Source organism: Maylandia zebra, linkage group LG4 (assembly GCF_041146795.1).
Source record: "Maylandia zebra isolate NMK-2024a linkage group LG4, Mzebra_GT3a, whole genome shotgun sequence".
Lineage (NCBI taxonomy): Eukaryota > Metazoa > Chordata > Actinopteri > Cichliformes > Cichlidae > Maylandia > Maylandia zebra.
Window position 1 is genome coordinate 5,230,304 of NC_135170.1, and position 26,354 is coordinate 5,256,657.

General features: G+C 41.3%; 1 long non-coding RNA gene across 2 annotated transcripts; it reads right to left on the reverse strand.

The window, feature by feature from the left end:
• Positions 1-12,540: 12,540 nt before the first annotated feature.
• Positions 12,541-25,051, reverse strand: LOC101479694 (uncharacterized). 2 transcript variants are annotated; one of them, XR_191727.2, is made up of 4 exons: positions 24,940-25,051; positions 21,587-21,739; positions 13,764-13,874; positions 12,541-12,908 (listed from the first exon to the last, which is right to left on the reverse strand). It is a non-coding gene; the product is annotated as an uncharacterized LOC101479694 (long non-coding RNA). The 2 variants fall into 2 exon arrangements; XR_001167984.3 differs by lacking the exon at positions 24,940-25,051 and having other exon boundaries at positions 21,587-21,808.
• Positions 25,052-26,354: the final 1,303 nt, after the last annotated feature.

Consider the following 26,354-nt stretch of genomic DNA (forward strand, 5'->3'; position numbering starts at 1 on the left):
ACCGAGTTTTTCTTTAATCCTTGTTCAAGAAAAAGGTTGTGTGTGAAGCCACAAATTGGATTTTACTTTTCCGCTTGTTGGGAAACGCGGACACTTTTTGTTGATGCTGATGTACCTCTGTTTTTGTGTTTTTTGTTCATTTCCGGTGAGTTGACTAACTGTGCTAGCATAGCAAGCTAATCGTTAGCTAATCATTAGCTTAGTATAATGTAAATTTCATGTGTTCCTTTTAAGTGCTGTATTATCTTTTTATTTCTTCACTTGTGAATGTTTTAAACCAATCGGAAATATTTCTTTGGAAGCTAGTAGGTAAGTTTTATTTATTGTAATGAGATGATAAATATGAGCAGTCTTTGGCTAAATAGTACTGCGACCACGTTTTGCACTTTCCTCGTGCATCAGTAATGTACATTCTCTCAATTCATTGGATTGATGTGACTGCTGTTCACAAAATATGAGATTTGAGTTAAATTTGTATGATGTGGAAATTGTTTTAAGGTTCTTTGATTAATTTTATTATTGATTGCATTAAGTCATTATATACAAAGAGTGAGAGACATTTGGTCACTAGTGTTGATTAAGTTGTTATTAGAGCTGGGCGATATGAGATTTTTTCATATCACTATGTTTTTTTCATTTCAGGCGATAACGATATCTATCACGATATAAGCCAAATAACTATATTTGTAAGATTTAAATGTGCCGTTGCTCACAAGTAAAATGTGAAATAATCAGCAGCTTGTTTTTATTTAAATATTTATTTCCCATAATAAGTTCAACAGGGTAGATGTACTTAAGGAACATGAGACTTTTTCAGATAAATAAAGGCAAATATTGCAAACTACACAAAAGGCAGCCGCTAAAGCGTTTAAGTTTCAAAATAGAACAAACGAAACAGACTAAATTGTCAATTCCACTTAGAAACAAAATATTAATTCTAAAAATAAATCTTAGTTTGTTTTACAGAAGAACAGACAAAACTGACTAACTTTTGTCAATATCAAATAAACTGAGAACTAAAAGGAAATTCTCAATCTCTCCTTGTTGTATAGCTGAGCTTTTCAAACAGTTTTAACAGTTACTTTAGTCTGACAAAAGCCGAATGACGAATTAGCGCTTCCAGTCAGAGACTGAGGCTACGTCCACACGTACACGGGTATTTTTGAAAACGGAGATTTTCCGTTTTCGTTTTAAAAAATAATCCCGTCCACACATAAAGGGAGAAATGAAGGAAAACGCTGCTATGAACATGCCAAAGCAGCAGGTGGCGCTAGATTCCTAACCGTGCCGAAATGTTGGCCAATCAGAAGTCTAGAAGCCTCGGTGGGAAAAAGTAAACAAAGCTGGGGCATAGAAGCAGAACCGAGTCGCATGTGTGGAGGGACAGTAACTGTGTGTATATGTAAGCATTTAAACACTGCAGAGAGTAGAATTAACAGTATTGTAGAAATTCATTTCACCGAAACAATAACGTGGCGCACAGTGTGACGCATGCACCAGTTTATTGTATTTCCAGACTTGCTTTCGGCACAATTTACAGTGCACGCTACTCTGTTTTTTGTCAGACTTGAAATAGCCGAAATACCTTCACACTACGGAGCTTCTATGGCTCTTCCGTTTGACAATCTCTCCGGCGTTGGAACCATCATCTGTTTTCTCTTCGGTCACGCTCGGTTGATTTTTTCTAGTCGGCACACTCATTTCCTCCATTACGCGCTGGCTCCATTACCCGCTGGCTGCTTCCCAAACAAACACACGTGCGGCTTGGCACTTGTGCTGTACGTAACAAGTCACGTGACGTGACGCTGCGGCTGTGATTGGTTCGGCTCTGCGCTACTTAATTTGGAATGGCTGAACCTTTTTTTTTTTTTTTTTTTTGAGGACAAGAGCGGCGAGGTCTATCGCGATAGCTTAATTTCTCTATCGAGTAAAAGTTATATCGCGATACATATCGTTATCGTTCTATCGCCCAGCTCTAGTTGTTATATGATATTCATGTAAAATATGTTCACTGCCCTGTGCAGGTTGGTTTTTTTTTTGTTGGAGTCTAAAGTTGCGAGCCAGGATTCCGGATCCCCAGCTGCGATGCAGGAAAGATTTCCAGCCTACTTAGAAGTGACAACTGCGTTACTTCTTGACAGATAAGCTTATGAGATCTCAGAACAATACACTACCCGGGTAGTACTACTAACATTAACACTATACACACACACTCACACGCCTGAACTGAAAAGACTGAAAAGAACTCTGAACTCTGAACTCTAAAACTGAATACACAGACTGACAAATATGGACAATTGGAACTGTTGTGAACTGTTGAATGACTGTTTTTGGTTTTGTTTTGAATAAATGTTGACTGTTCTTTTAGCTGTGTGTCATTCGCTTCTTAGTCGATTCCTAGAGACCATAAGCCTAAGATCCTAACTTTCTCTACATTCAGTAGTGGTAAAGTATCGTGTGTTACAGTCTTATTTAAAATATAAATCTAATATAATCTGCTTCTTAATGTATGTTCTTTAAAATACAGCGTGTGTTTTTTAATATATTATAATTATAATAATGCACAATTATGTGGACATGCATATTAGATCGTTTTTTAGTGAAATATAATCCCTCCAGAAAGGCAGGAAAAGCCCGGAAACTTACTTTAAAACTAAATATGTTCCCTAAAACGGTGACAGAGCTACAGATCCATGACAGCCTTACACAGGTAGCCAGCAGCTGTGACCAGCACTACCTGTGCAGTTAATAAAAGGACAGATAATGTTTGTCGCGCTGTTGCACACACAGCACGCTCGTTTGTTTCAGTTCGTCAGTTGCAACAAGACAGCTTACCAACGTGTACGTAATAAGCTAATACTCCTGGGTGCTACACACTACAGTGTGCGCTGTACACCTACTTACTGGTTTTGTCGCATCAGTCTGTGTCTCTGAGTTAACTTGTGTTTCTCCTACAGTTCCGGACCGCTAAAAATGCGCGTGCTCTTTGTGAGCTCGTTCCCGGCTCGTAACCAGCGCGTTCTGCCGTCAAGGGCGATCATTGGTTAAATGTGATCATGTGACTGATGCGAGCCAGATCCTTTTATTTAGCAAAACTGTGATTAATAGTTAAATATTATTGTTGAGGAGCACAGACAGGACTCCGCACGCACACACACATTAAAAATAATAATAATTTTTTTAAAAAAGTTGCCTCAACAAAAGGGCACCTTGGGCACCCATCAGGAAAGGGGCGGGTGCTCAAGCCCCTCTAGCCCCCCCGCTGCACGTGCCTGGTCCTTATACAGTCAGGCCTACAGACTGACTGTGGACATTACAGGGATACATGTGCATCTGTGTTTGAGAATGTAGGACATGATGTGTCCTGTCAGGTGTTGATAGCTGGGGAATATTTCTGGAAACATAGCGGGGCTGCTCTGACAATATGTGCATATGTGTAACGTTGCATAATGTGGGCTGCTGGTCACATTTTCTTCAGTACAGTTGACTTAGACTCTCTGAGTTCCAGATCAGCAGAGGTTATAATCTTAACCCTGCCTTCAACTCATCACAGAAGACGCCTTAGAGCTCAGCGGGTTAAACAGGAAAGACAATTTCAAAGAAGAAAGAAGACCTTATGGAAAGTGAGCGGAGGGTCTTTGGCTCCCTCTTGTGCTCACTATGGGTACTTTTACAAATAAAAGAAGTGGATACAACTAGGGCTGGGCCATATTATACCGTTCACGGTAATACCGTTATAATGTTAGGCAACGATAGGAAAATGAAATATCGCGATAGAATGGGAGTAAAACGCGCATGCGCAGTGCCTTTGTTTTCATACGCACATGGCCGATTGTTGAGTGAAACAGATGAACCAGAATTGGTTTGTAAAAATGGTGCAACTTCCGTGATGTGGAACTGGTTTGGTGTTTGTCCGTCAGATACACAACAAAGCACATTTTTTTGCAGAACATGCAAGCAGCCGTTGTTATTGTCGTATTTGTCGGACTAAGATGCTCTTAAATCTGGGAGTAATCTGGGTCCTAAACTCCGTATACTTCAGGTCAAACAACACTGCAGCATCACTTAGAGTTAAAAACTGTCTAAATTCTTTCATCTTTAATAAAACGATCAGCATTGCTGCTTTACCAGGTGTAACTATAAAGTTTAACTTCCAGGCATCCATGAAAACAAAAGTTATTACATTTAACGGAGTTAGAAGTTAGCAGGAAGCTAGCAGAAGTTAGCTCGCTAGTTTCGCTAGTTACCTAAGCATGATATAGCACGTTCTGACGGAGAGATTTCTGAAAAAAATCAAACGTACAGCTCTGCTATCACTTCCAACATAAATGAAGACAGGAAACTAAACAGCAGTGACGTTTGTAGGGTTACTGAAGTTGGGCTAGCTGGTATATAATGATATATATAATATATAATGCTACGTTTCTCCTCCTCTTACCTCATGTAGTGTATTTTCGTTGTTTTTTTCCTATCAGCCTACCTTCTGACATGTCTGCCCAATGTGATGTTTGTGTAAAGTTGGTCAGAAGGTTCCTTTGTGAGTGCGCATGCGCCATTAGCGTGCTGCCTGCTGTAACCCCTAATTTCCCTCGGGATGAATAAAGTATTCTGATTCTGATTCTGATTCTGATCGCTAGCGACACAGCTATGTTAGCATAACATAAACAGTGAAGCTGGAGGACGAACACTAACACTTTTCCACTTATAAAAGTTAACGTGAAGGTTCTTCATGGTTAGAGACAAATGCAATCGCATGGCAGGATGCTGTAAACGGACCAAACTTCAGTCAGGAGAACAACTGAGATAATCCATCCACAATACAAGGTTAGTCATTAATATACTGCAACATGGGAATAGAGCAGCTGCCAGAGAATTCAACATTAATGAATCAATGGTACAGAAGTGGAGGAAGCAAGAAGAATGAGTTTAATAAAGTTTGATTTATCTGACTGCTTTGTTTCGCTTAATGTGCCTTATAATCCCGTGCACCTTATGGTCCGAAAAATACGTACTGCACACTGCAGTTTAATGTTGCAAAGCACCTCTTTTTAACTTCAGTGGATATTATACATGGTTATGCTCAGGATATGTCAGCCCATTTCTACTGGAAATGCCTTTAGGTTAAACTTTCAGCAAGGAATTTGCATTTGCACTGTTACATTTTTATAAAGCTTTAATGTACATAAAAACCAGCTTCTTGTTTAAGTGAAAATAAATGGAAGGTTGTCTTTTTGCGCTAGTAATGTTGTGGAGTTGTATTTTGTCTCGCATCAATTATATCGTCGGTTATATCGTTATCGCAAATTTTCAAATATATATCGTGATAAATATTTTTGGCCATATCGCCCTGCTCTAGATACAACTGTGGACAGATTTTATATGAACGTGTTTTTTTTTAAAGTAAAAGAAAAATAATTGCAGGAGTAAAAAAAAAAAAAGTGTTTTGAGGTGTCTAGAAAAATGTTTTTATCACACTGGTGCTACTTTCTGAATGTAATAATACCTCTTTTATACCTCTGAAGTGACTGTACGGTACTACTGCAAATTATGCAGTCTATAATATACTTTTTCTATATGTCTGAAGTATCATAAACATGTACAAACTCGAGACCTCTTGAAAGCAAGGCTCTGTGTGAAAGCTGAGGACAGACTAATCTGGGAATGTATGGGTGTGATGCCAAAAAGAGTCCGAATTTACCCCCTGGGGCTGGATTAGGACAGCCAAACAGACAGCTGACAGTTAAGGCCCATGTTTGAGGCTTCTTACTTGAACAAGTTGAATGACTGGGGGTAGATGTTGAATTTCCCTCTCTTCAGCAATTTATAACCTTACGTAATCCCTGCTGTTGGTGTATCTATGTCAACATGCAAGATATATATGATTATGTATAAGTCCAAATGGTATCTAGGATGGTAATATATACTGTAGCACCTATATTGGATTTACTACTTACTCTGTCATACACTGATCATCTGCAATATTTACACTAGAACAGGAAAACCATAAAAGATTCATGTATAATACTGTTCATTCTGTTACAGTGCAATGTTCTTGATTTCTGACATTCAGTTACCCAATAAACCATTGCTACAGTGGAAGTGGTCTCAGACACTTCACTTCACCAAAATGCAAATACTGTTGAAGTCCAGTCTCCAAACTCCCTCAGGTCTAAATTTAATCGAGCATTTCAAGGATGTGTCAGAAAAAGTTTGACCTACACAAAGATCTTGATCTACCGCACTTACGTGTGTTGTCAGTGAATTTTAAAAATACAGGAAGTTGTGGACTTACTAGAAAGGACCACTACAATGCTGTACTGTAACTGGCACATTAGCTGCTTGCTCTTTCTTTCTTCTTCTTTTTTTTTTTGCTACCATTTGTTGCAACTTGTAGAACCTTTGCCCAAACAGTTGTCTTTTGCACTGAGAACAGCAAGATATGTAAAGTTATAATTAGGGATGGGTATTGATAAGATTTTCACGATTACGATTCAATTTTCGATTCTGTTTAACGATTGGATTCTTTATCGATTCTCTTATCGATTCTCTTTAAAAAAGGAGAACACTAAGGTCGATTAGCTTAGAACTTTGTTTTTTATATCTTCTCTTTGAACAAGATGGAAATTTAGGAGTAACATGGCCTTACAAACCCAACATTGAGATCTTAAGAGATCCTTAAGAGATCCAGCCTACGGCTCTTCAATGGGGTGTCACAGGGTCCCCAGGAAAAAAAATTGTAAATGTAAAATAATAAAATAAATATTCTTCTGTAGCAATAACAAAGTGTAACATAAATTATTCTGTAGCAATTACACAAGAATATCCAGAAATGTCCCTGCCTACAATTGAACACATTCACTTACCGAAAATTGGGGGCATCTGCTGCAGCAGCCTTTTACCACAAACTTAGTCACTGCTCGGTGACATTCGTCTATCCTGGCCTGAAAGGAGACTCTACCGGTAGACTGCAGCGAGAACTGCCAGCATCTGAGCCAGACTCTGTCTCTCTCATCATGGTCACCTAAATGCACAGTAATGGCAGGTTTCGTAATAAGGCAGATCGTGCTAACATAATATGCACTGTTAGTTGATTATTTACCTGCCGCATTAACGGGAGAGGACGTGCAAACGTTACCGCTGCTGCTGGGTTGAGATTCACGAGTCCGGAGCGGAATTAAAAACACGACATTCATTTAAGGTCATCGCGTGTTTTGTGAGCAAATGCTTTTGCATATTCGTAGTGTTTCCTCCCTTAAATGAAATATCTACTTTGCAAGTATTGCAAGTTGCCCTGTTGTCATCCGTTTTCGTAAAGTATAATCAAACTTTTGAGCGTTTGAGCCGCTTACGCGCCGTGTTTCCTGCCAGGTAAATGACGCTCCGCAACGTGGTGACGTCATTCAGGGCGACTGGAATCGATAAGGGAATCGTTTGCAAAAATGGCAAACAATTCCAAGGAATTGAAACAGTGGGAACCGGTTCTCAACAAGAACCGGTTTTCGATACCCATCCCTAGTTATAATGTAACCTAAAATATTGTGTGAAAACTCTGGTTTGCTGGGTTATCAAGATTGCCAACATTCATTAAAGGAACAACCTCTAGAACTCAAAAATCATATTTTTATAGACTTTATTCTTCATTAAAAACTGATTCTTGTGTTTTGGGTCATACTGGCTGCCAGTCCTGTCACAAAGAAACAGTTCAAATCAAATCAAATCACTTTTTATTGTCACATCACATGTGCAGGCACACTGGCACAGCACATGCGAGTGAAATTCTTGTGTGCGAGCCCCACAAGCAACAGAGATGTGCAAACACAACAACACAAACGAGCAAAATACAAGAATGGCCAACCTGAAACTAATAAATATATGTACAATATATAATAGTGTATGCATTTCTGGATGTGTATACTAAATATTTTCCTACGTGTGTGTGTGTGTGTGTGTATACACATTTTTACAAATTAAATAGTAAAAAAATAAAATAAAATAATAATAATAAAATATATAAAATATACAGAGTTGAATATGTGCAAAACAAGTGGCATTTATATACAGTGTGGAGTGCATAATGTTGAAGTTCCAGTAGTGAAGCTGAGGTGTCTATGACGTGTTCAGCAGTCTGATGGCCTGATGGAAGAAGCTGTCTCTCAGTCTGCTGGTACGGGACCGGATGCTGCAGAACCTCCTTCCTGATGGAAGCAGTCTGAACAGTTTATGGCTGGGGTGACTGGAGTCCTTGATGATCCTCCCCGCTTTCCTCAGGCACCGCTTCCTGTAGATGTCTTGGAGGGAGGGAAGCTCACCTCCAATTATCCGTTCAGAGCACCGCACTACTCGCTGGAGAGCTTTGCAGTTGTAGGCGGTGCTGTTGCCATACCAGGTGGTGATGCATCCAGTGAGGATGCTCTCAATGGCACAGTGATAGAAGGTCCTGAGGATGCGGGGGCTCATGCCGAATCTTTTCAGTCTCCTGAGAAAGAAGAGGCGCTGCTGCGCCTTCTTCACTGTTTTGTTTGTGTGTACTGACCACGTAAGATCCTCAGCCAGATGTACGCCAAGGAACCGGAAGCTGCTCACTCTCTCCACAGCAGCGCCGTTGATGGTGATGGGGGTGTGTACTTCTCTGCACCTCCGGAAGTCCACTATCAACTCCTTTGTCTTTGCGACGTTGAGGGTGAGATGGTTGTCTTGACACCAGTGGGTCAGGGCGCTGACCTCCTCCCTGTAAGCCGTCTCATCACCGTTGGTGATAAGACCCACCACTGTAGTGTCGTCCGCAAACTTCACAATGATGTTGGAGCTGTTAGTGGCTGTGCAGTCGTAGGTGTAGAGTGAGTACAGGAGAGGGCTCAGTACACACCCCTGTGGAGCACCAGTGTTCAGTGTGATGGGGGATGAGGTGATGCTGCCCAGTCTGACCACCTGGCGTCTGTCAGACAGGAAGCTAAGGATCCAGCTGCAGAGGGAGCTGCTCAGTCCTAGATCCTGCAGTTTCCTGTCCAGCTTCGAGGGAACGATGGTATTGAATGCTGAGCTGTAATCTACAAACAGCATCCTCACATACGTGTCTCTCTTCTCCAGGTGTGACAGGGCAGTGTGTAGTGTCAGGGCTATGGCATCATCAGTGGACCTGTTGTGGCGGTATGCAAACTGTAGAGGGTCCAGTGAGTCGGGTAGTGCAGAGCAGATGAAGTCCCTGACCAGCTTCTCGAACCATTTGCTTACGATGGGGGTCAGGGCTACAGGTCGCCAGTCGTTCAATGAGGAGATGGTGGAGGATTTGGGTACAGGGACGATGGTGGCCATTTTGAAGCAGGCTGGGACTACAGACAGAGAGAGGGAAAGGTTGAAGATGTGCGTGAACACTCCAGCCAGCTGAGCCGCGCATGACCTGAGGACGCGGCCGGGAATCCCGTCCGGACCAGTAGCTTTGCGTGCGTTCACCTTCCTGAAGCACCTCCGCACATCCTCCTCAGACACAGTGTGCGCACTGACGTCATCCGCGGTGCGCACACTGTCCGGTCTCATGGTGTTCGCTGTGTCGAATCTAGCGTAGAATACGTTTAGATCCTCACACAGAGAGGCCGTGGTCTGCGGTGTGCTGGTTTTCCCTCTAAAGTCTGTGATCGTGTTTAGTCCCTGCCACATACTCCGAGGGTTGTCAAACTGTTGTTCCACCCTGTCCCTGTACTCACGTTTGGCTGCTTTGATCGTCTTCCGGAGTTGGTAATGTGCGTGTTTGTAGTCCGATGTGTTCGCGGAGGCAAAGGCGGTGTTCCGTGCTGCCAGTGCCGCGCGAACATCTCCGTTAATCCAGGGTTTTTGATTTGGGAAGGATTTGACTGTTCTGGATGGGACGACATCTTCCACGCATTTCCTGATAAATCCACAGACTGAGTCTGTGTATTCATCAATGTCTCTGGCGGCCACGTGAAACATTTCCCAGTCCGCGTGATCAAAACAGTCCCGCAGCGCAGACTCCGATTGGTCCGTCCAACAGTGCACCGCCCTCAGTTGAGCACCATTTGGCTTTGAAGCTAGCCTTTAAAGTATTTTAGTCTGAATACAGTTAATCAAGCAAAGCTGATTGATCTAACGGACGGAAAACAGAAGTCATGGTCAAAAAGCCAGGTATAAATAAGAAAATAATAAAAAATAATAAAAAGTTTAGACCTCTATTAATAGTTTACACCTTCATTAAAAGTCATCCACCTGTCCAGTTATGTTAGGGACATGTCAGCACTGATGTGTAGGGATGGGTATCGAAACCCGGTTCTTGTTGAGAACCGGTTCCCACTGTTTCAATTCCTTGGAATTGTTTGCCATTTTTGCAAACGATTCCCTTATCGATTCCAGTCGCCCCAAATGACGTCACCACGTTGCGGAGCGTCATTTACCTGGCAGGAAACACGGCGCCAGCGGCTCAAATGCTCAAAAGCTTGGTTATACTTTACGAGAACGGATGACAACAGGGCAACTTGCAATACTTGCAAAGTAGATATTTCATTTAAGGGAGGAAACACTACGAATATGCAAAATCATTTGCTCACAAAACACGCGATGACCTTAAATGAATGTCGTGTTTTTAATTCCGCTCCGGACTCGTGAATCTCAACCCAGCAGCAGCGGTAACGTTTGCACGTCCTCTCCCGTTAATGCGGCAGGTAAATAATCAACTAACAGTGCATATTATGTTAGCGCGATCTGCCTTATTACAAAACCTGCCATTACTGTGCATTTAGGCGACCATGATGAGAGAGACAGACAGAGTCTGGCTCAGATGCTGGCAGTTCTCGCTGCAGTCTACCGGTAGCGTCTCCTTTCAGGCCAGGATAGACGAATGTCACCGAGCAGTGACTGAGTTGGTGGTCAAAGGCTTGCACCCATTTGCCACAGCAGATGCCCCCGATTTCACTTTGGTAAGTGAATGTGTTTAATTGTAGGCAGGGACATTTCTGGATATTCTTGTGTAATTGCTACAGAATAATTTATGTTACACTTTGTTATTGCTACAGAAGAATATTTATTTTATTATTTTACATTTACATTTTTTTTCCTGGGGACCCTGTGACACCCCATTGAAGAGCCGTAGGCTGGATCTCTTAAGATCTCACTGTTGGGTTTGTAAGGCCATGTTACTCCTAAATTTCTATCTTGTTCAAAGAGAAGATATAAAACAAAGTTCTAAGCTAATCGACCTTAGTGTTCTCCTTTTTGAAAGAGAATCGATAAGAGAATCGATAAAGAATCCAATCGTTAAACAGAATCGAAAATGGAATTGGAATCGTGAAAATCTTATCAATACCCATCCCTACTGATGTGTCCCCATCAAATCTGCTCTCCTTCACTACTCTGACTCATTGAATTTGACCTTGTCTCTTTGTGTGTGCTGTTAGTGCCATTTGGAGCATTTTTGCAGATTGCCTGACTGATCACGTGCTTTGCTGTGTGGTACAAACCATCCAACAAATTTGTCCTTCAGACTTGGTGAGTGAGATTCTAGTATTTTATTAGTTTTAACTATCTTATATGTTAGGGTGACCATATTTTGATTTCCAACTTTAATAATACTGTTTGCTTAAAGAAATTTTTAACACATTTAAACAATGCCTTCTCTGTGCGGTCAATGAATGGTGAAACAAAAATGTCATTTAGGCTTTTACAAGTCATCATGGGCAAAAAAAATAAGTCAAAAACCTCTGGAATTAAATAATGGTGCAGAAAGAATGCCTCACCTTTATAAGAAAAATTACCGGGACCGTATGAGGGAAATTTATTTTGCAGTTTATCTGAAAAGCTCCACTTGCGCTTTGACGTCTTTTAAACATCATCAGGCGCGCTGCTGCACGCTGTCTGTCCAGTCTGTGAGCGCAGAACAAGCGCTCACAAAGCATCAGCTCGGAGATGACATCACACATATGGTTCCTCTGTAGGCCTATAGAAAAACCCGGACATTTTCATCAATCTCGAAAATCCTCCCCGACGCTCCGGACAGAACATGAAAAGTGGACATGTTCGGGGAAAAGAGGATGGTTGGTCACCCTATTATATGTGTATTGCAACTAAGCTAGCTAGCATTAGCTGATAACTTGGAACTCCACTGTTTCATCCTTAGCATCAAAATGCTAACACTGAAGATAGCTAAGCATTAACAGTCACTAGACAAACCAGTCCTTACGACATATTTACTTTATAAACTGTCATTAATAATTAATATATATGTTTTTGAAAAAGTGTCAGTATGTTGGGAAAAATTGGAGATGTTGCAGAAAATAAAGACATACTGTAGCAATACAATAATGTGTCTCTGTACAGCCATTTTAACTAGCATTGATGTCAGAAGCAGTGTCATCACTCTATCCTTTTGATGATCACAAAGATGTTCAGATTGCTACTCGGTTATTTAGAAGTTATTCTGCGTATTTACTGTCTTGGTGTACATGCTAACCTCTAACCTCTACAAGGCACAACTAGGATTGGGTCAAAGGTTGCTGCATCCTCAGTATTACAAATCAAGAGGCCAGAAATCACAAGTTGGTTTTTATACCAAGTATTTCATACTTTTTATTACCATTTATAAGTATTCATTTCAAGTCGACAATTTACATCACAGCCCATTGGCTCTCTGGAATTGTCAGTATAATGTATATCAGCCATAGGGACGAGGGGAATAGCGGGTAAGACTGCGGGACCCAGAAAAACCTAAAACATGAGGGGGAGGACAGGGGGGAGGAAACTGTGGTTTCTGCCACCAGATCCCAAACTCGGCCCAAATCAACACAGTGTTTGCCTCTCTGTGATGATCATCATCATCATCTTCATCATTCGAGTTGTTGTCATCGGTCCAGTGCTGTTGTGCAGAAGGAAAATGCTGGGAACTTGGAGGACTCAGTGCAGTGGACCTGCAATAGCGAGAGACATTTGAGCTTGATGAAGGCAAAGATCCTTTGGGCAGACCTGACAAATAATCTGATATCTAACCGCTGATCTCAAACAGATACAGACAAGGAGCGTCACATGTTGCAACCTTCCCAAATCATACCACTTGCTTCTTCCCTTTTTCATTATACAGTAGGCCAGCTGAATACCTTTGGCCACGGGTGTTGTCCAGGCTGCATTCCCACATGGCTCAGATCCAGTGAAATCCAGATCATCTCTGTATGTGGTCTGGCTGATCCAGTTGCATTCTCATCCTTTGTTTTGCATACATTTACGCCTGCATTAAAGTACCTGTTTCCTTACCAAGAACTGATATCTACAGCAGACCGATCACTCAGTCGGGCTGTTTGTTAATTCTGGTGAGTGGATTGTTATTTTAAGTGTCTTCTTATTGAAACTGCTTTTCAACTGACAAAGCGGCAAATATTTTAAAACTCAGCTTCTCAATAATGAGATTTTGGATCTTTATTTAGTCATATATATGTATTTGATTTGCCAGTTTATCAGAATATGTCATTTTTGTTTCTCCTAAAAATTATCCTCCCAAGTCTTGGCAATAATAACAAACTTTTGATATGTCAAAGTAAGGCTAAGCTGAGCATTATAGTCATTATAGTCAGCGTTGGAACAGTAAACCAGCAGGACCAGCTAAAGAGAATTCAGCCATAGTTCATTTTTTAAAGATATATTTAGAGAATAAACACTTGTATTCTCTATTCCTGTTGAAACCATTTTCAGACGATTCACAAAGGTTTCTATAAATAACCCCCCACCGAAGCTGTTATGGAATTAATCATTCAATTATGCAACATGCTTACATTTGAGGCTGGAGGGCGACTCCTCATGACGTCCCTTCAGCTGCACTCTTCACACAAGCAGCGAAGGCCTCCATCAGATCTTTGCAGCCGCCGGCTCCCTTCTCCGCCACACTGGAGGAAAGATTAACAACAGTTAGACCTCAAGTAAACCCACGTACAGGAGTTAAGCATCAACTGGATGCCAATCCAAGGAATTCTGTTGGCAAAACACATGCATGTTTGGTGTGCTAACATTGGTAGAAGCAAAAACACGAGCAACAGCTCTCAACAAGAGGGAAAAGCTGAAGAATAGGAAGAAGGGATGAATGCGACAGAGCGAGAGAGGAAGAGCGATTTCAAGCTTGGGAATAATTGCAGGCTTCCCATTCAGGAGCGAACACAGCCGACACTGCCACAGTGCATTAGGGTGATGGAGCGAGAGAGAGGGAGGGAGGGAGACAGAACAGCCATGTGCGTGGACCCATCTGTTTGATGGGAGGGAGGGAGGTTGCGTGATAATGGAGAGATAATAAGACACAGAGGTAACAGGGGGAGGCCACAGGAGGAGAGGGTTCATGTTACATGAACGTAAACCAATTGACTGGCTCCGCCTTCATGATGTCTCATCATCTCTCTGCTCCACTTTTCCTGCAACCCACCGAAGAGCAGGGGCCTCAATCCCTCCATCACAACTCCAATTCTATTCACAACGGTTCCTACTCGCTGCCAAGATAAAGGTTTTGCTTTTCATCCAGCATGTAGATTTACTCACTTATACGGTATAACTTCTATAAATATTGGTTTTTAATCTGTCTGCTGCTTTTACCTTTCCTTTATGATCAGAAGATTGGTTTTCCTTTTATTCATTTGGCTGCCATTTTGGTGATGTCAACAGACAGTTAACCCCTCGAGGTCTGAGTGGGTAACTCTAACCCTAACTCCACCCTAACCATAATTTGGAGAAAGGGAAAACAAATTTTCTGGGAAAAGCACACACACACACACACACACACACACACACACACACGTACGTCAGGTGTTGCTGTCCTAGTGGGGACATCTCATTGACATAATGCTTTCCCATGGCGCTTACCCCAACCATCAAAAATGAATGCCTAACCCTTACCCTAAACCTAACCATAACCCTGACACTAAAACCACACTTTGAGTGTGAAAAATGCCATCGAACTCGTGGGAACCAATAGGGCTGGTGGTCCCCACGAGGATAGTAAATTTCAGATTTTGGTCCCCACCAAGAAAAGAAAAAATGGCACACACACACACACACACACACACACAGAGCGCCAGGACATTGTTAGCTTACTTTAAGCTGTAAGCTAGCTGTTGGGAACAGCTAGCTTACAGCTTTGGTATGGTACAAATGCATTTTTCCTGATTTCATTTATATATTTGTACTGTAATATATATTTAATATTACTGTACTGTAATATTACTGTTATTGTGAATTTTTTTTTCTTCAAATAGGTGAAAACCTGACATTGGGATATTTGGTCACATGTGGAGTATTCATGCTAAATTAAGCTAACTAGCTCCAGAGTAAATAAAATAATATACGGAAAATACGAAGAAAGGAGGCCAGTTTGATTTTCAGCCTTCAACTTGCAACTAAGTGAAATGCAGTCTATTCTGTAAGTCTGAAAAGTGTGTCAGATCCATTTTAATACACCAGCTGAGCTACACTGAGCATACTGCTTTATCGTTTCATATTGTGGCCTGGCGCCTTCAGAGTGATGTAACGTACAGCTGGCTGCTGCAGATTATCACTCAGCACTTTACTTTGCCAGGAGAGTTGGAGAGAACGGTGTGTGTCTGCTGCTTGGCGAGGGTGTGCAAGGAAATGGGAGTGGGGCATTGAGTGGTTATGTTGCATGCACTGCAATAATGACCCAACATCAGAGCTGAGCGGAATCGAACCCTGAGGCTGTGTTGCCAGATAATCCTGCCACAGTGCCATCAACATGCATGTACATGTCTCTGAATCAAACCCAACAAGAAGAAGAAGAACAGGAACATTATTGTACTTGTAAAGTCCTACTATCTGCATGTGAACAAATATTAAGAAAATATAGGGATTACATAAAGCATAGGAGCAGGGTGCTCACATGCATGGGCAGACGAGGGAAAGGATCTGATGACATCATCGCAACTACAGGCATCACGCAATCTTCTGAGAGAGGGAGAGAGAGCGTGATTCTGAATGAGCGTGGTACAAGCAACCAGGAACAAAACCAATTGGTTGTTTTAGTGAATATATGACCACAGACTGAATGAAAGCAACTCTGCACCACTGAGCACTAGTATCCTGATCCAAGCATGTCCAGGTCCGATTGCCACTCTGCACGGGGTGGAGGAGGGACGTTGTCTCCTTGTCTTGGACACAATCAGGAAGCGTAATCTGAATTATTTAGGCTGGGCTTGCTATAGTCAGTCCACTGGGACCAACATGTATAATAGATCAGTGAGCAGGTGCCGAAGGGTAAAATGATGATGCAGACGCCAGGATTTAGCCAGGAGGTCATGTGATTAGCTGTGTCACTGTCCTGTGAGGTAGCGATGAGAATCATCAAAGCACAGAGTTTATTAGGACGGTGATTGTCCAACATTTCTGCTTGAGACTTCTTAAAACAATATATGTCAACAAGTTAAGACCCAAAGAAGTAAGGATGTTCCATTTTGTGCCTTTATTGAAACATCTGAGTCTTTCAAAAATCTGCTTTTGTAAAATGCACTTTACCCATCTGGATGTTGAAAAAAAATCACCAAAACAATGAATAAACAGATTCCACAGGCGTGAAAGCTGTTGTCCGTCCAGCATGGTGAGCTGGAGGGGAAGAGGCTGTAGCTAGTCTGACACAGCAGCAGTGCTACACTCAGATTACTGACGTCTGCCGAGTCACCAAATTCCAGCCAGAAATTAAATGCATGTGCGTCCATACAGCCGCAGGCGATCGGGCCCAAAGAGGCCGACTGTGGAAGTGAGTGTGAGAGTGTTTATGGAAGGCAGAGGAAGAGTAAGGCCAGCATGTCCACGGTTCCTATGGCTAACATTCAGCATGTTCACTGTAGGAGTTTGCATAGATCGCCATGGCCTGCAAACAGGTGTCTAAACCAGCCTTGACCTCATTTTTGAGGAGACTTTGAGACTGTGGCTACTCTTCAGTGAGCTATCTATGACCATTTGGTACTTTAACTTTGCAATTTCATTAAAGTAATATCATGTTTTGTTGCATTTATTTAATTATTGAACTAAAAAAAGAGCTTGCTCTTTAAAAAAAATACATTGTTATTATACCAGCAAAAGAGAACCTGAAGTAGAGGAAGTAAATGTGTGTTGGTATGTCTATGCTTATGTTAAAAGCTAAAGAGATACTTTCAGTCCTACCTGTATTTTTGCAAATGAATCATAATAAATAAAACACGTAGCACCCTAGGTACATACAGGTATAGGTTACACGTTTTTACAACTAGACAATTTAAGGAATAATTTTCAGCAGCAATAAATAGAAGTTACATTGATAAACATGGCACATTGCCTTCTTTTATAAATTTATTCATTTATATAAATGAATTTAAATAAATTAAGGGAGCCACTGGAGCAGCTAGAGGTGTTTTGAGACTAGGGATGGACCGATCCGATATTAAGCATCGGTCCGATACTGACCTAAATTACTGGCTCGGATATCGGAGAGATATAAAAAATGTAATCCGATCCATTAAATATCCCCAAAGCACCTCACAAAACTTGCGACATGGCGTAACTCAGCTCAGAACCTTAGCACGTGGGAGCAGTATGCGTCACGTGATAGAGCGGCTGTGGCGCGCCAGACCTGTTGGCGGTCTGGTTGAGCATTTGGAGCGTTGCTACCAACCCGGCATTTCATCTCCGAGGAAGTGATCCCAGAGAGAAGTAAAGCAAGTGTGTAAGTTCATCTCTGAATGTTTGTAAAGCATTCCCACGCTAAGCTTAACAACTGATATATGGAGCGACTGCCTCTTCTCTATTTACTTTCTACACCAGGATTCTTTTCTATGCAGCTGACAGCTGGTAACTGTGCAGGGGCAGATCTAGCAAAGTTATGCCAGGGGGCCAGGGACGGCAATAACAGGGACAAGGGGGCACAAAGACATACTTTTCTTTCTTATTCTCATTTAAAATGTCGAGCTTTTAATAATGAATTATCTGAATCTTACAACCAAATTTTTCATCTGATGTAAAATGTATAGAAGTCCATTACTGTATATAGTAACTGTTAAGTCTAATATATACAGGGGTACACGTAAATGGTCCGCAGGTGCGCATTCGCTGTCAAAATAAAAGACGCGCACCGGATAAGAAGTTGGAACGTGTGTTTGTGTACATAAGATGTTCTGGAGGAGGACAGACATTTGTTCAGAACTCTTAAAGATGTCGAAGAAGCAAGCTCCGTAAGCAATTACTTATGCAAAAGAAGCGCGTTTTCTCGAATATGTGCTTCTTATCTGGTGCGCATCTTTTATTTTGACAGCGAATGCGCACCTGCGGACCACTTATGTGCATCCCTGAATATATACCCTAGTAAGCTATAGTACTTTTTTCTTTGTAAAGGTACCATCTGTGCAGTCTGCAATTCTGTTGAAGAAAGATTTCTATCTATTTATTTATTGTAGAAAAATAATTTATTTCTGTGCATTTCTTTTAATTTAAAAAAAATTTTTGTACACGTGCATTAAATTAAAGTTGATTACGTCAATTAAGCAAAACGAGGCGGAGGGTGGTTCCCAATTTTTTTGCTGGGAGTTGGCAGCCCTATTAGTTAGGTTGTTTAATATTTCTGCTAAGTACTCTTTAAAATACCAGAATAGGGAGGATGGAGGATTTAAGTTTATTAGAACTATGAACTATTTTGGGTGCAGTGTATTTTTTGAATACAAGTATAAGAGAATAGCTTTAGTGGTTTTGTTTTTTTGTCTTTTTAAGACAAAAAGTATGAACTTATACAAAATGCAGCAAGATATAAATAAAAACAAACAGTTTTATTGATTAAAAAATACGCTATAGCAGATTCATATCAGTATCGGCAGATATTATTACAAATTTATGATATTGGTATTGGTATCGGACATAAAAAAGTGGTATCGTGCCGTCTTTATTTGAGGCCTCTGGTTGAAACAAATAACACAACATGTGATTCATTTATCAATAAGAGCAATTTTTGAAAAATGTATGGAATAAACATATATTTATAATTTATAATGTTTTTAACACTTTATTAATGCTAGTTAGTCATCGTCAAGTTCAGTTCATCATAAATGTCAAGGAAAATATAGTTGATATACTGTTCATGCATTACATTTTAGTTTTTAACCTGCTCACTTCACCTCTGTGTGACTTTGCCACTGTGACCTTGACAGGGTCATGACTATATTAATCATGGCTGCCCTCTAAGTTTCCAGCTGGGTGTGAAAGAGAAGCGTTTGCTTATTTGGCTGCCCTGCTTAAAAAGGAGCAGGTGTCAGGTGGAGCAATAATGTGACCTCCGACTAGTAACATGCAATGATACCCAGCATATACAGTCACACTCGTAACATTTCTATCCATGACTTTGACAAGCTGCTGTCTATAAATACGCAGGTATTTCTGATATATTGCTTACACAGGGCAGAGCCCTCTTGGCTCTACAGTTGGCTCAAAATTGGCTGGGATAACATTGATGGAGACCGCAGTATAGCAAGAATTCTTCCTTTCAGCACATGAATGTACACAGGAGCATCCATCATATAAGCGAGCATGTATACTGATGCAAGTCCTATAGAGAGCTGACTTGTATAAACTGTACCTTAAACCAAAGAAGTTAATTTGAATGTCAGTATCAGCAAAATAAATCTACTTTTTACATGTAGCGTATGAATTTAGGAGCAAAGCTGAATGAGTGTGGGATTCCCAACAGCTAAGAGGTTAGACTTTCAGTTTCACATAAAAAAAGTCTGCTTACAGATCTTAGGGAATTAGAACGATGGGGCCGTGCCTAGAATGCTAGCATTAGCTGCTACCAACACGACACACCCCTGTAGTTTTAATTTAACATTTAGCTGCTAATTGCTAAGCAGGTAAGTGCTGTGTGTTTACCAGTTAGTACCTAATTCTCCCATTCTTAATGAATGGGTCATTTACAAGGCCCATGTGGCCAAAAATAGCACTGTAAGAAGGTAAACAACAAACCAGGTCTGTGAAGCTAGCTTAAACTAATAGCTAAAATTCCTTAAAAATACTCTGTAAAGTTGCTGATTCTGGTGACATTTCTAAGCTCAACACACACACACACACACTGATTTCACAGTGATTGCCATTCTGCACTCACTGATGATTAATTTGTTAGCATAATTATTTTTCTGTTAAATTTATCCCTAGTTTAAAAAGTGATGCCACAGAAATTACAGGTTATGGGACAAATATCAGTGTAGGACAATTAACTCTGGCTCTATACAACTTAAAGGACAAATAGTGCTGGTGCTGCCTGATTTTCAACCTTTCAAGGTTAGGTTCAGGTCAGCTTCATGCAATGACCCGCATACAGTATAATCTTGTAAAACCATGATATGCCGCATGAGCAACAGAACATCTTATCACCTTAAAACATTTACTTTCAAATACTCTTGAGAGTGCCAGCTTTTGCCAGAGTGCCCAGTGTATTCTTTAACATAAGAGGAACTGAACTTATCAATCAGTTATCAGTTGTATATTTCATTTGAATATATGTTAAACCTCAACATTCACCTAGAAATATCAGAGGTATCGGAAAGGTCATCAACACACTGGCGCATGATTAGCCAATTACCCATGCCATGCCTTCCATTCCCACTCAACCTGCTTGCTTATCTAATAGCTTCACACATTCATATCCACCTTATCAAGACTAAACAGGCTGGCTGAAGAAAACTGGGCAGCTTTTGCTATCAATAAAATGTGTTTACTTTGCCAGCACATAATTATTAACACCAGAACAGCTCAAATTCCAACTACAACTGAAGAAATCACTATAAAAACTGTTCCCTGGAGTTCATTGAACTTGACTGTGAAGAACTCAGACCTCTAAATGTCTGTAGTAGTGTTATGTCATTGCTATCCTCCATTCTCACAAAGCAGCATCTGTTGTGTCCGTTGACATAGCAAGAGGCTAAAGGAGACACTGGATACGAACAGAACGAGCTAACGCGAGGAATTCTGGGGAAAGGGAGGCAAGTGACGTAAGCAGATTCCCAGCCTCCATCCATCCGTATGGCCAAGCATCGAGCATCACCACCGCTGTCACGCATCATTAATCCCTTAATCGCTTTGCCCTACATGGGGTACCCTAAGTTTTCATAACCTTCAAACTTGCGCTCAGCTAGGTTGTCAAATTCATTTACATCTCAACACGCAAGATGTGGAGACTTTTAGTGCAAACGCCAATGACCGCTGAAGCGACTCCATTTTGGGATGGCGCACTTTAGGATACCGCAGTCCACGACCAGCCGCTGCCACACATGCGAGTCTCCCCCTTAATTTGGGTGCCGTGGTGTTTTTCTTTCCAGTTTGATAGCTCGTTAAGTAACGGCCAAGAACATCACGAATGATCCAGATAATTCGGTTTTGACTTCTCAGCGTGTAAACGTTTAAAGGCAACTCTGAGAGTCAGAGATGAACTTGTGTAGGCATCAAAGGTGTACCCAAGAACTGCAAGAGGTTCCTATTATGTTTTTGGCGTCTGGGATAAGAACCTTTCTTCAACTCTAAAGGATATGCAAATATGCAAATGAGAAACATATAAACTGTTTTTCTGTTAATCACTCCAACATGCACCTACCACTTGTCCAGGTCAGCCTTGATGTTTGCACAAGCAGCAGGGACGGGGGCCTCAGCAGGGGCGGCGGCGGTTTCAGAGTCCGACATGTCTGCGGTGGTGCTGCTACGTGGTGTTGAGGGTGCGTATGCTGTCAAGTTCTTGTCCTCTGAACGCCTATGGATCCCAGCGCCACCAACGGAGACAGACAGAGAGAGAAAGTAGAGATGTGAGCGAGCTGGTGAAAGGGGAGGGGAGCACAGCGGGAGGTGGGAGGAGATAAAACATGTGAGAGGGGAAGCACACGTGTGTACATAGCAGTCAAGAACTGAGGGAGGGGGTGGAAGAGGTGAAAGGGCTGTGACCCAGAAGAGGAAGATTTAGGAACAAGGACAGAAAAAGGATTCTAGAATTTGTTGGGGTTCCTTATTTATGAGGTTCATCACACAGGTTTGATGCCTATAATACTACTTAACAGGTGTTAGTTCAGGCATTCAGAAAATAGATAAAAACTCCATGATGCACTGAAGCGACCAATACCACTACTATGTCTGTGAAATGAAAAATCAGAAATCAGAGTGGCCTGAAGTCAGGTTTTTAAAGTTGTTGTTTTGTGGACTGTGAAATGAACGTACGTGTGTGTGTGTGTGCGTGTGTGTGTGTGTGTGTGTGTGTGTGTGTGTGTGTAAGCAAGTACACACACACATGACAACCATGACAGCTCGTCTTCCAACGAGAGCTGTCTGTCAAAAAGCTGCCATCTACTGGTAATTCTGTGCAACTGCAAGTCTTCATCACAGCTCATGGCTGCCATTCCTGAAAGGTCAAGGAATATATATAACAAGGAAACACGTTAAAGGGCACCATCTTTTACAATCACTAGGCAAAATTAAATACCTTTATTATTTAGTCAAAATCAGTGAAGCCAAGTGTCCTTGTGGGAAAATGTGACCAAACTCCAAAGTTTTCCCAAGGTCACATGAGAACTGCGTGGAATGTCAGAGTTAGGACGAAGGCTGCTAATTGTAATTTTTACTATTAATTAATGTTCTGATTGAGTTTTTTGATGAGCTGCTGGTTAGATTCTAACAAATTTGTTTGTTTGTTTTTTGGATACAGACTAACTTTGCTTTAAAAAAAATTAACCTTCATGATGTCTCATCATCTCTCTGCTCCACTTTTCCTGCAACCCACCGAAGAGCAGGGGCCTCAATCCCTCCATCACAACTCCAATTCTATTCACAACGGTTCCTACTCGCTGCCAAGATAAAGGTTTTGCTTTTCATCCAGCATGTAGATTTACTCACTTATACGGTATAACTTCTATAAATATTGGTTTTTAATCTGTCTGCTGCTTTTACCTTTCCTTTATGATCAGAAGATTGGTTTTCCTTTTATTCATTTGGCTGCCATTTTGGTGATGTCAGCAGACAGTTAACCCCTCGAGGTCTGAGTGGGTAACTCTAACCCTAACTCCACCCTAACCATAATTTGGAGAAAGGGAAAACAAATTTTCTGGGAAAAGCACACACACACACACACACACACGCACGCACGCACGCACGCACACAGGCACACACACACACACACACACACACACACACACACGTCAGGTGTTGCTGTCCTAGTGGGGACATCTCATTGACATAATGCTTTCCCATGGCGCTTACCCTAACCATCAAAAATGAATGCCTAACCCTTACCCTAAACCTAACCATAACCATAACCCTGACACTAAAACCACACTTTGAGTGTGAAAAATGCCATCGAACTCATGGGAACCAATAGGGCTGGTGGTCCCCACGAGGATAGTAAATTTCAGATTTTGGTCCCCACCAAGAAAAGAAAAAGTGGCACACACACACACACACACACACAGAGCGCCAGGACATTGTTAGCTTACTTTAAGCTGTAAGCTAGCTGTTGGGAACAGCTAGCTTACAGCTTTGGTATGGTACAAATGCATTTTTCCTGATTTCATTTATATATTTGTACTGTAATATATATTTAATATTACTGTACTGTAATATTACTGTTATTGTGAATTTTTTTTTCTTCAAATAGGTGAAAACCTGACATTGGGATATTTGGTCACATGTGGAGTATTCATGCTAAATTAAGCTAACTAGCTCCAGAGTAAATAAAATAATATATGGAAAATACGAAGAAAAGAGGCCAGTTTGATTTTCAGCCTTCAACTTGCAACTAAGTGAAATGCAGTCTATTCTGTAAGTCTGAAAAGTGTGTCAGATCCATTTTAATACACCAGCTGAGCTACACTGAGCATACTGCTTTATCGTTTCATGTTGTGGCCTGGCGCCTTCAGAGCTGCTGGTTAGATTCTAACAAATTTGTTTGTTTGTTTTTTGGATACAGACTAACTTTGCTTTAAAAAAAATTAACCAGAACAGACAAAGGTGAGACCCTTGGGAATGTTGGAATAAATAGGAATAAAAAGGAATTTCCTTTCACCATCATCATTAAAAAGAAAATAATAATAATAATAATAATAATAACAACTGTGATTGTCTTATAAATATTAATTTGAATTCAGTAAAGCACAGGAAGTGGAAGTCATTGTCCAGAGTCCACACCTCATACAAAGACGGATCGTTTAACAGGAACTGGGTGTACATCAGACACCCTGAAGATGACACTCAATTAGCCACAACTGCTGCTTGAATAAGGATCATAATTCTGTGTAATTCTGCTCCCACTATGTGGCTTGAAAAGATTTATACACTTGTCACAATCCCATTTAAGGAAGAGGGAGTGAATGCATGTGTGTGAGCATTATTAACTTAGGCCGTTTTTGTAGCCACCGCTGCGGAGTTTCACGATAAAACAACACATGCTTTTCTTTTTTTTACTTCTTTTCTTTTACGATCTCAGCCACACATCAGCCAGGACTCACACTCTGATTGTTTCAGGACCCTGAAACAATCCAACAGTCCAAACTCCTCATTCATATTCCACAGAGAAAAGTGTCCCTAAATTACATTAGCATACAATGCCAACCACTTAGTTCTTTGCTTTTAAAAAACAAACAGACTCCTCTTTCCGTCACCTTCTCTCCCAAAAATAATGCTCACTCATGCGTAATTTCACTGGCATGAAGTCATGGGGTAAAGCACAAACAAATTATGACCAAATTCCACTATTCAAGGAAAAAAAGACATGTCATCAGATTACCTGGTGTCCACTGTAAGCATTATTTTTACAGAAAAGAAGGAAAACATCTCTTTGGGCAAAACAACTATGTTGCTCATGCGCGTCAGGACAAGTACACCATGTACTTTCAATCACAGAAGTGGCTTCCTGTGCAGAAACCCCAGCATACCTGCTTAAATGTATTCACCAATGCTGTTAAATCCTACCTATCTGCAGATGGGATGTCTGGATCCTGAGGTGGACAGCTAGGGGAAAAAACTGTGCACGGTGGGTTTGCTGTCAGCAGTCTGAAAGACAAACAGGGAGTGTTTGGGGGAGGGGGAGTGGCGAGGTGGAATATGGAAAGTCAAAAGAGCAACAGCCTAAAAAAGAAGATGCTTCTGTTTGAGACACCATGGGGGTTAAAGGGAACTCAAGAGGAGGGGGGGGGGATTCACATAAATGTGTAACATTTAATGCATAGCGTGCTGGCAGCACTGTGGTGCCCTGCAGCAAGGCCACCCTAACAGTCCATAAAACAATGAAATATGACTCTGGAGGTTCTCACATTTTTCTTTTTCTCTTATTCTGATTCATTTTTAGCTCATCTATGTGCAGCTTCCTCCCTCATACACGTAAGACCCTCAGGCCGCATGCTGACTTGGCATGATTTAAACACCGCATGCATATTTACTAAACATGCAAGCACACAGTCAGTGTTGCTCTGTGAGACAAAGCCAACAACATGAACTGTTTTCTTGACAATAAACAGGAATCTGCTGCCAGCAGGTAGAATACAAAAAAGTGTGTGTGCATGCTGGAGGTGGTGCTAAAATCAGAGGAGCCTTCAAAGTCAGTCTGTAGGTCACACATGAGACGCCTGCTGTGGTACTTTGGTAGTATAGTCTGAAAGGATAAGGTTGGGGGGGGGAGTGTATGGGAGGGCTGTTTAAAGCGAGCATCACATACATGACCTCTTGACTTTTGGAGAATGTGTCCACAAAGGGAACAGGAGCCCGTTTGATGAAACAGTCAACACCACATCACAAACGTGCCTTTTTGTGCTCGAGGCATCGATAAAAGATAGACGTCGCCACTGTCACGTCACAAACTGGTTTGGTGTTCATCGCCATCGCTGTCTTGATGATGACCCTACCATTACAAACTGTAGACTGTAGGTAAAACACAATAGACCCACAGACTGTATGTAGAGACTGTATTGGTTAGGCAGTCCCATTATGAAGTCTCTTTTTACAATCAGAAGTCATGATGTGCATTGAGAAAATCTGACTACTCACTGATTGCTTAATGACTTGGTAGTCACAAAATCATCATCAAATCGGCTTTACTGTCAAACAACACCTTTTATTCGTAGTTGCCCAAATGGCACAGGACCTGAGGTTGAGACAGAGCACAGAGCTCTAGAAACAATTGCTCATGTTCTTTAAGAAAGTGAAATGTTTGGTCTGTTTGCATTTAGACCCCTGAACTCCAACCCACCATGGCAGATTGTAATATTGTAGGTGCTGTTGCGTTCAATATAAAGCACAGTTGAAACAGCAATTGCTGTGAATTGGTGCTATATTAATAAAATCGTTTGGTTGGAACTTTCCACACAACGCTGAGCTGAGTTGTGGGATAA